The 11034-nt window shown below is 41.3% G+C and overlaps 1 protein-coding gene across 1 annotated transcript in view; it reads left to right on the plus strand.

Annotated features, from left to right (window-relative positions):
• The window catches only part of JMY (junction mediating and regulatory protein, p53 cofactor), a 231717-nt gene extending 221870 nt beyond the window's left edge, over nt 1–9847 (plus strand). Inside the window, exon 12 of the transcript XR_003852469.1 lies at nt 8839–9847. The gene's annotated coding sequence lies outside the window, so the exon portion shown is untranslated. The remainder of the gene's footprint in view (nt 1–8838) is intronic.
• The last annotated feature ends 1187 nt before the right edge of the window (nt 9848–11034 follow it).

An 11034-nucleotide genomic window follows, 5' to 3' on the forward strand; every position in this document is an offset into this window, starting at 1 on the left:
CCGTGCAGCAGTTACGGCAGATGCCCTCTCTCCCCGCAGCTGGAGACCATCTCTGTACGCAGCCAAGTAAGGCTGAGCTCCGATAAGTTTAAAAAAAAAAAAAAAAAATTTTACAGACTTACAAGGAGGTTTTGGGATGTGTAGGGCTTCCTCCCCAAGTCTCCATGCTTGACGCACCAGTCCGACATTCATCCCGCTCCATGGGAGGTCAAGGGATGTGGGTAGCCTGGTGGGTTGAGCAGCCTCCTTAGGCTAGGCCCTGCTCTGAGGCGTTTCGCTGCATGCCGCATGGTAGTCCGCAACACTCTTCTCGCACTTCCTGAGGCTGCCCTTTACAGGATTGTCGGTCCAGCATGTGCATCTAGCTGCATGTCCAGGATGTGTGCTCAGTTTTGGGTGCACTATCAGGCCTTGTAGTCTGTGTGCCCACATTAAGCGCCATTTGCCTCTGCACAAGTAGTACTGGTGCCTATGTTTTTATGTGCTTAATTTTTTTTGGCTGCCTAGGTAAGTGCGGGTCTAAGTTTTGGAAGCATAACTTTTGAGCGCTTGGTTGAGTGCATATATTTAAAAAAAAAAAAAAAAGTAAAATAGCTAGACGTATGCCTCCGGCCACCGCTCAGCGCACTGTTGGCTATTATGGCACCTGTAACTAAGAAGTGTAAGCGTCTCTTGCTTTGTACTGCTTGTCATATTCGGGCGTCTCAGCCTGGAGTGTCTGCTGATTTATTTATTTTATTTTATTTATTTATTTGTTAGGTTTTTTTATACCGGTGTTTGTAGGAACCGTCACATCGGTTTACAGCAATTATGTTAACTATAAAATGACAATAAATACAGGAATAATAAAAGATCAATTACATAAAATTCAAATATAAAACTCAGTATTTTAACTTTGCAATCTTAAATAACACTAAACAAAATAAAATAAATCTAAAACTACATTAAAGACTTAAAAATCCAGTTTGTTATAGCACAGGTCTGGGGTTTGTAGAATGCGTGGGAAAAGATTATACTAGGTTCAGTTTGTGCCAGTGCTGTTTGGAGGCTTAGAGAGAATTGTCTTCCTCTAATTTCACTTAGCTTGGTTCTTCCCAGGCAGATGTTGGGTCTGGGTAAAGATGACTCAGGTGGGGTGTCTGATTTCGCAATGCCCCTAACTGGTTCCTCAGCAAGGGAAGGTAGCTCAGTGAGTACTCCTTGGGTACTTCCTGGTCTGGATGCTTCTATCTTTTCCTGGGTAGAATTTTTCCAGGGGTTGCAATCTTTTATTCAGGCGCAGAAACTGATCCTGACTTTCTTGAGGATGGTGAAATTCTCCCTAAATTAGAACCGTATAGAACTATGTTTATAGTTCTTTCATAGAGATGAACTGCCAGCTCTGATTTCCCAGACGTTGAAAGTGCTTGGAGTACCTGGGACAGATTCGCAGTCTGAGCCAAAGAAAAAAATCCCACTTTGGTTTCTTTGCATAAAGCCTCTTGTTTTTTTTTCCTCCTGATGGAGGCCATTCAAGAATTGATTGATCTTGAGTGGGGTGCTCCAGAGGCTAATTTCAAAAGAGGTCAGGTTTTGGAGGGCCGGTACCCTCTGGATCCAGTGGTGAGAGAGCACTTACATTTTCCAAAGGTAGGTGCACTTGTGTGTGCAGTCTCCAAGTGGACCACTTGGAGACTGCACACACAAGGCTGCTCCTCCTTCCTGTGGAAGGAGGAGCAGCCTTGAAGGATGCTCATGATAAAAAGATTGAGTCTATCCTTAAGCATGCATTTGAAGCAGTAGTGATGTCCTTGAAGATTGCTTCTTGTTGTTCCTTGGTGGCTCGCCCTTGTTTGCATCTCTCTCAGGTGGTCAGCAACTCTGGAGTGAACTCCAGGGCAGTTTTGGAACCAGCTGATGCCTTCTGGGCAGATGCGGGCTGTGATTTTGTATGCACTTCAGTCATAGTCATGGCTTCAATAGTAGCGGCCAGGCATCAGTTATGGTTGAGAAATTGGTCAGCAGATGCGACCTCCAAGGCTAACCTCACCAAATTTCCCTTTAAAGGCTCGCTTTTGTTTGGCAGCGAGTTGGAGAAGCTAGCCAGTAAGTGGGGCGAATCTCCGGTTCCTCGTTTGCCAAAGGATAGAAAGCAGGCACAGCGTTTCCTCAATATGATAGGTCATGCTAGAGGATCTAAGGTTTTCGACCCTATAGAGGAGCGACTTCTCAGAGGACTCAACCTTTTGGTAGGTCTCAGTCCTTTCATCCCAGACAACCCAGAAGGGGTGCAGGCTCAGGTAGTGGAACCTCCCAAGCCTCCCAATGAAGGTTTGCTGACCCATCCCTGGGAACAGGAGATAGGGGAACATCTCTCTATCAGAGGTGAGTTGAAATCACATCAGATCAGTGGGTCTTGGAGGTGATACGAGAAGGATAGATGATGGAGTTTCGCAGTGTTCTTTGGGATGTGTTCATGGAGTCTCTGTGCCACTCCCCGCAGAAGAAGCAGTCAGTGGAGGGTACATTGGCAAGGCTACTCAGTCTGAGGGCTGTGGTCCCAGTGCCCACATCTCAAGAAAATATGGGGCAATATTCCATTTATTTTGTTGTGCCAAAGAAGGAGGGCTCCTTTCGTCCCATCCTGGACCTTGAAGGTGTCAAGTCATCTGCCAGTGAAGCATTTTCGCATGGAAACATTGCGCTTAGTGATAATGGCTGTGCAGTCGTGGGAATTTCTGACCTTTCTAGCTCTGTCCGAGGCATATCTCCACATTCCCATCTGACTATAACATCAATGCTTCCTGTGGTTTGCAGTTCTGGAGCACCACCTTTGATTTCGAGTGCTGCTCTTTAGTATGGCCACCTCTCCCAGAACCTTTTCCAAGGTAATGGTCGTAGTTGCAGCAGAGTTGAGAAAAGATGGAATTCTAGTACACCAGTATTTGGATGACTGGCTGATTCGTAGCAAGTCGCTGGAGGAGAGCCGTCTGGTGACTCGCTGGGTGATTTCCCTGTTGCGGGAGCTCAGCTCGGAGATGAACCTAGCCAAGAGCAGTCTTCAGCCTACTCTGTCGCTGGAATACCTGGAAGTTTGGTTCGACACAAAGCAGGACAAGGTGTTCCTGCTGGAAGCTCAAATTCAGAAGTTGCTAGCTCAGCTCCATCTATTGTTGAACACACTGCGCCCGATCGTATGGTCTTATCTGCAAGTTCTTGACTTAATGGCGGCAACCCTAGAAGTGGTACTGTGGGTGAGGGCGCATATGCGTCCTCTTCAGTGCTCACTGCTGTCTTGTTGGACAGGACTATTCGATTTGGATCCACCTGCCAATGGAGGTTTCCTCCTTGCTGCAGTGGAAGGGGAGTTTCCCTGTCCCCACAGGACTGGCTAGTACTGGCAAAGGATGTGAGTCTCCGTGGTTAGGGAGCTCATTGTCATGTTGACAGCGCAAGGGCGCTGGAGTGCAGAAAAATCGCTCTGGAACATCAATCTGCTAGAAGCCAAGCCAGTCCGGCTGGCATGTTTACAGTTCAACAGGGTCGATCAGTCCATATAATCTTGGACAATGCAACTACTGTGGCTTCCATCAACTGGCAGGGAGGCATCAAGAGCCAACAAGTGTCACAGGAGATAGATCAACTTGTGAAATGGGCAGAGGTGCATCTACAGATGATCTCAGCCTCACACATTGCAGGCAGAGACAGCGTAAGAGCAGACTTTCTCAGCAGGGAGAGTCTGGACCCTGGAGAGTGCGTGTTAGAAGAGGCGTTTCAGCTGATTCTGGATCGCTGGTGTTTCCCATTCCTAGATCTGCTGGCGACATCTCGCAATGCGAAACTTCCAAGATTCTTCAACCACAGGAGAGATCAGAAGTCATTGAGTATCGATGCCCTAGTACAGGAGTGGTCGGAGGCCAAGTTGCTGTATTCCTTTCCTCCATGGCCCATGTTAGGGAGATTGATTTGAAGGATCAAACGCCACAGAAGGTTGGTGCTCTTTTTCGCCCCAGATTGGCCCAGGAGGCCATGGTATGTTGATCTGCAGAGGCTCCTGGTGGATTCACCTCTTCAACTCCCAGTGCACAGGAACCTATTATAGCAGGAACCTGTCCTTCATGAAGATCCTGAGGACTCGATTGCTGAAAATAGGTACTTAGTGGCAATAGTTTCCACCTTGCTTAGGGCTAGAAAGTTCTCCACTTCCTTGGCCTATGTGCGAGTTTGGCGAGTGTTTGAGGCCTGGTGTGAGAATCGGAAGATCCCGCTCATTTTGGAATTTTTGCAGGATGGCTTGAATAAAGGTTGGCCTTTAATTCTTTAAAGGTGCAAGTAGCAGCTCTTGCCTACTTCAGGGGTCAGGTGAATGGTGGATCCTTGTCTGTTCATCCTGATGTGGCCCATTTCCAGAAAGGAGTGAAACGTACTCTTTCTCCCTTGTGATTTCCAGTACTTGTATGGAGTCTGAATTTGGTCTTGGATTTCTTAGTGGATCCTACGTTTAGGCTGATGCGTAGCCTGCCTTTGCGGTTATGACCTTGAAAATGGTATTTTTTGTGGTTATTTGTTCTGCATGGAGAGTTTCTGAGCTGCAGGCCTTGTCTTGCTGGGAGCCCTTTCTCCGGATTACTCCAGGGGGCGATACAACTGCATATTATTCCTTCCTTTTTACCAAAGGTGGTCCCTGAGTTTCACTTGAATCAGTCCATCTCTCTGCCATCCCTGGACAAAGAGAAAGCCGCAGAGAAGTATATTGTCTTTTGCGACCCCTGGATTTCAAGATACATTTCATCTAGTATCTGAAGGTTACCGAGCTGTTACGGAAAACAGATCACCTATTTATTCTTCACGGTGGTACTAGACAAGGAGAATTGGCCTCGCAGGCTAAATCGCTCACTGGATTAAGGAGGTAGTCATGCAACATACATTGATGCTGGCAAGCAGTTACCTAGTCAGGTTAAGGCTCATTTCACTAGGGCTCAGACGGTGTCATGGGCAGAAGTTAGATTGCTGTCTCCTGTCGACATTTGCCGAGCTGCAACGTGGACATCCTTACACACCTTTTCCAAGTAATATTGTCTGGATGTGCAGGCCCGGGAGGACGCAGCCTTTGCACATCCGGTTTTGACAGGCCATGGGCAGCATCCCGCCCTATTTGGGAGTAGCTTGAGTATATCCCACTTGTTCTGGATTCATCTGACTGGATGCTATGAAATGAGAAATTATTACTTACCTGATAATTTCCTTTTCATTAGGACAGTCAGACGAATTCAACTTCCCTCCCCTTGATGCCAGATGATTGTTGTATGGGCCTCCTGTGTGACTACGTATGACAGGGATTACTGGTAAGTGTTACTCCAGTCCATATATATATATATATATATATATATAAACCCCTGCAGTGACATCACTTTGCTCCATCTCTTATCTGCTGGTTAGAGGCACATAACCCATTTGTTCTGGATTCCTCTGACTGTCCTAAAGAAAAGGAAATGATCAGGCAAGTAGTAATTTCTCAATACTTAACACTATTTTAGCACTATAAATATAATTACTACTTCATACTTAACTACCTGTTAGCTCTTTTTCCCCCTGCCAGGTTTGACCTCCCACCCAGCCTTCTCTCTTCTCCCCCAGGCTTTATTCCCAGCTTTCCCTTCCCCAGATCTGATTTTTCCCTGCCTCCCCTCATCTGGGGCCCTTGTCTCTCCCCCCTCCCTAATCTCTGCCAGATTTAGTCCCCTCCCCCATCAGCTCTTTCTGTTCCCAAGGGTTTAACCCCACACCCCCTCCTCCCAAGGCTCTGTTGTCCCTCAGGTCTTTCTCCACCAGGTCAGCCTTTCCACACTGCCACCTCCCCCAAGGCTGCATTCCCACCACTCCCTCCTCTCACAGCCTGCATGGGCTGAGGCAGCTGCCAATGCCATTCTAGTTTTTGCGAGCTGAGGCCACCTCCTTTTGGTCCACATGGGTTGATGTCTCGTTCCCCTTCCAGCTCATATGGACTGGCACAGCTATTATTGCCTCCTGGTCCGCGCACCAGTTTCTCTAGGGGAAAATAGCAGTTGCACAAAAATTCCCCAGGAGCATTACTTGAAGCAGTTGTAACATAGAATGGCTACTTTTGTTTCAACCTGAACCTTTCATACTTATATATTACTCTGATAATAAGTTACTGTAAAAACTGCTAATCATATCCACATGTATAATACCAAATAATTGTTTAAAGCATCAAACATTTTTCTTGTTTTCTCAACTAATTAAAAACCAGCGTCCAATGTTGTAATATGAAAAAGAAACAATTTAGCAAGGTTGTGTTCTTGCAAATGAAAAATAAAATAGAGAAGGCTCAAAGTACAAATCTTTGTATAATCTGAGCACGGTTAAGTAGATTACTTTTATCTGATACAAGATTGCATTCTGCTAAAATTGGGAGCCATTAATGTGATCCCTTATTTTATCAGGGACTTCACTGTTTATACCTAGATTTTATCACGTTGTCTATCTAGGCTTTGATTGTGATCCAGTTAACTCTACCATATGGGAAATAGCCAGGTTTTCTACTGTAGTCTGAATTTTTCATTTATAGAGTTAACAAAGCAAAGCTATTTTTAAAATGGAGCCCACTTTAGAGGAGCTTAATGAAATACTGATGAAAAGATTTGAAAAATAAGGTGCTTTTTTTCTCATTTTCTTTTAAACAGAGTTCTTATTTAATGCTGGTCATAAAAAAAAGCAGAAAAAAGTATTAATTTTAATAGGTCTTTATTCACCCAAATTTTGGTCTTAGAAATATTAAACAAAAGTATTCAAATCATGTGTTATAAAATGTAGCTCAAAAACACTGCGTGTCTCAGGAAAAGCAAATAAACCCTCACTGTGCAAGTTTTTAAACTTGCCACTGTTCTAAAACAAAAGTAAAATAAATTAATAATTTCACTACATCATCAATTAGCTTCATCCTTTTGAGATCTACTGAATACTTGTGACCTTAATTGGTCATTATCTGACAGAATGCTTTGGTCTGACTCAGCATGGCATATCTCATGGTCTTGTGTTCGTTTTGAATATGCAGCAACTTTCCTGATGTCACCACCATCTGCAATTGGATGAAGGAAGAGCTTTGAGTGTATTCTAACTATGATCTTGGTTTAGGGCACAAATTTAAAAATACTTGCCCACATCAGTCACAATACATATAAATCTTCTGTTTATTGCATAAAATGAGCTTCCAAAGAAGATTAGGGTAAACCCAAAATTCAATGAGCATGGGAAGGCTGAATATATTTGGACAGTGACTTCACTAATTTTGGTAGCTATGTGGATTATTAGAAAATGTGGTAATAAGATAGGTTAGGGGACTTGGGTGTTGGATTTAATGTTGATCTTGTAAGCATCATAGAGGAAGATGGCAGGGCCTGAAGTGGTATACTGGGTAGAGATGGAGGCCAGTGCTTTGAGATTCTGGGTATGCTTAGGATGAATATGGAGAATGATATGGGGAAAAGGTTTGCGAGATCAGATTTAAAAAAAAAAAAAAAATAGGGGAGGGGCTAATTTATATATGCTTCTACCCTTAATAGAAGGATCTCATCTGGGCAGACTGGATGAGGTAATGCTTTCTTTTTGTGCCATCATTTACAATGCTACCATGTAAAATAATTTTCATTTACAAGGAAACAAAGAGTTTTGTACAGAAATTAGGAAAATGTCTTAAGTATTTTGGCAAGAGTCAGCAACAGCCAGCAATGCGGTTCACAGAGTGAAAGTGGGTTTTCAGGAGGCCACACATGCATTTAATATCTACTCTAGTAGACAAATGAGCACTATTATAGTGCTCTTTTAAGCCAGCAATTGAGTGTGGAAACTGAGAAACATAGCTACCAAAACCATCATCAGATCTATGTGTTACGAAGGAAGGTGTGAGTTATAAATGTGGTACCTTGTATGATTGAAAAATGACTATAAAGTGCTGCTAGTGTTGAAAAGTAGACTATATAAAGTAGTCCTGATTGCCATTTTAGCTTTGCAGCCTGTCAGTACTTTTAATATTTCTACACTCCTGGGAATCCACAGTTTCACAGATATATACTGTATGTTTGAATAGGTGAGATGTAGACAAAGAAAGTAGAAAATATGTGGAGTTCAACTGTAGAGAAATGGTTTAAAGCTGTGAATGGAAGTAAAACTAGGCTAGAATTAAGATGAGTTATAATTATGCGTATTCCACGTTTTAAAAAGTAAGTGATATTTTAGTGAGGAAAATGGCTCTGGCCTTTTAACAGGTGTATTTGCATAGTAAAATTGAGCCAATGTTTAAAAATAGAGGAAGGTTGCTATAGAATTTGGGGGCATTATTGAGCAAAAGGAAGTGGTTTGTTGCAACTAGCTGTTCATTCCCATGGATAGAGAAGTTGTGCAATTGCAGGAGTAATCCAACCTGGACTTACACCAGCCTCGAGCAGCATTGCATACTGTATGTTTGGGTGTAAATGTTGGAGGCAAATAAGATGTGCATGTCAGGCAAGTCCATGGTTCAGGCTGCAGAATTGTGCTGTAGGGGATTTGGATCCCCTTGTATGATGGGGTTTGTTGGACTTGGGCACAGTGACAAATGAAGTACAGCTTTCACTATACTACCAGTGAGCCAATGCACTAAGAGTGTACCTTGGAGGAGGCAGCCCTTCTGCCCCAATGCTGGAGCCACCCAGGCAGAACTGTCTGAGGAAACATAGCAGAGTGCTGAGGGACTACAAGGGGGTAAATGCATATTTAGGTGAATAGGTATTTTTAGACATTTCTATTTGTTTATTTTCTGTATATCTACATTTACAATTGCTTTTCACATTTTTTTTCAAGGTTTACCCTCCAGAAGGCTGAAACATTATTGGTGGATCAAGTCCCATATTCCCAAAACTACTCATTAGTGTGGGTTCCCTGTGCTTTCTGTTTGAGGGCCTGACTGATCAATGTTTTTTCTGTTAGTGCTTAGAACATAAGTTCTTAATGGATTGTCTTCAGTAGTAGTAACAATAGTAAGGAAAGCAAAAGCATTATAAAAATGGCAGACTTTATTTTGTAGATTTAGAAAGCCTCTTGAACACTATAATGGTAATATATTTATGCACTTGTGTGAGATGGCATTTGATATGCTAGCTAACTCATGCACACAGCAATTTCATTTCATGAAAAATACAAAAATTAAGCATTCACAGCAATGGTATTTTGACCAGGGATGAGGAGAGCAAAGCATTCTTTAACATCTCTCTCACAATGTTCCATGATATACTTAAGAATTACTTTATAAGCTTATATTTTCTTGCAGAAAGATTTTTATTTTAATGTAGATGTTAGTGTTTTTTTTAGCAGTGTGTACGTTTGTGTGTGTTTCTAAACGACATCAATACAGCTATCATTTAAACTTGGAGCATTGTGCATTTGTACCTTCTCATAATTGCATCACCAATTTGAAAAGGATTATTTTTGTCTGACTATTGTTTTTCATATGCTGATCTTAAAACCTGAAGGAGAGACATCATTTAATATGCCATTGGATGAACAGGAGCAGGAGTTTTCATTTGTGATTGTTACCTATATTAATATTGCTGCACTGAACCTGAGTAATGTAAAATAAGGATTATGTGAATTGCTGAGCATATTTTATTTAAACTTCAGTGATTATATATTCAATCTATATTATTTTTGCTAATGGGCTTTGGCAAGAAACAGAGTGAACAATTTCTGCACATGTTTCAAAAATCAAAATGTAGCAAGCCATGCTTCTTCTTAAAAAAAAAAAAAAAATAGCGATGAAATATAAAGACCATCTTGGAAGAGTATGGTGCATTTATGGAATGGTCCATTGACTGGCACATCTAATTCGATCTGAATTTAATAGTAGAGTGAAGCCCACTGACTATCATGTTCACTCATGTGCTGTATAAGATGCAGCCATTGTCTTAAACATACCTTAATAAAGATATTCATATAATCTATTTTATTCCAGCCTATGATGGCATGTGCTTAAACATCAGTTTCTTCATTTGTTTGTTTTAGGGGGGGTGTTGCCAATTTAGACACGCTCTTCTGAGCTGTTATATTTTTTGCACTGCCCATTCAGTTATTAAAGGAATAATGATGCTGACCTATATTTTTTTGTCTGTTTTCTATAGATGACAAATTGTCTAATGAAGCAATGATTGACCCTTGACTAGCTTTGTGCAATATTTTAAGAATAGAAACAGGAATACTAAGCACATTGTGCTAGACTTTAAAATAAATTTTTGACCGTTATATTTAAGTAAACATTTAAATGCACATGGTATTGTAAATGACCACTGCAAGTTTACAGTGCCCGATTATGCTCAATTAATATTCTAAAGTATTTATTAAGCAACAAAGTATACTTTTTTTAACTAAGCAAGCATTTATAGCAATGCTATAAAATGTAAAAAAAAAAAATATTTTTGACTATTTGCTTTTTTCTGCCTTTTTGTTAACACAAATTTTCAGCATTGTAATTGTATTGCTTTGATTTCATGGGCTTTTTTTTTTTTTACACTATCATGACTTAAAAACCTTGTACACAAGTTCTTTAATCACCTTTCTCTTGCACATGCAATATAACATACTCACAGTTTTGGTGCTTACAAGTATTCTTATGTTTTCTTTAATAAAAAATATTTATTTCAACCTAAATTGTCTGGTCTTCATGATTCATGAGTGATATTTGGTAATGTATTTAGGAAAAAAACGAGACTAGGGAGGCCTTGGATACAATTTTGGGATAATTTTTGTTAAAGAGGATTTAAAATAGAATGCTCAAGAATGAGTTATTTCGTAGGGAGGAGTTTGCCTAAAAATCATGAGTAGGTGATGTAAATTCATTTTTACCCTTTTTTAAAATGTCCACATTTGTTTGGGCTTTTTTTTTTTCCAGAATTTTACATAAAATGAGTTTCAGTTTTCTCTGATTATTTGTATATAAATCAGAAATAGCTAAGTTGCTCCATTTCTGTAGAAGGCCTCTGTAGAAGAGAGATGACATGCACAAGA

Source organism: Rhinatrema bivittatum, chromosome 1 (assembly GCF_901001135.1).
Source record: "Rhinatrema bivittatum chromosome 1, aRhiBiv1.1, whole genome shotgun sequence".
Classification (NCBI taxonomy): domain Eukaryota; kingdom Metazoa; phylum Chordata; class Amphibia; order Gymnophiona; family Rhinatrematidae; genus Rhinatrema; species Rhinatrema bivittatum.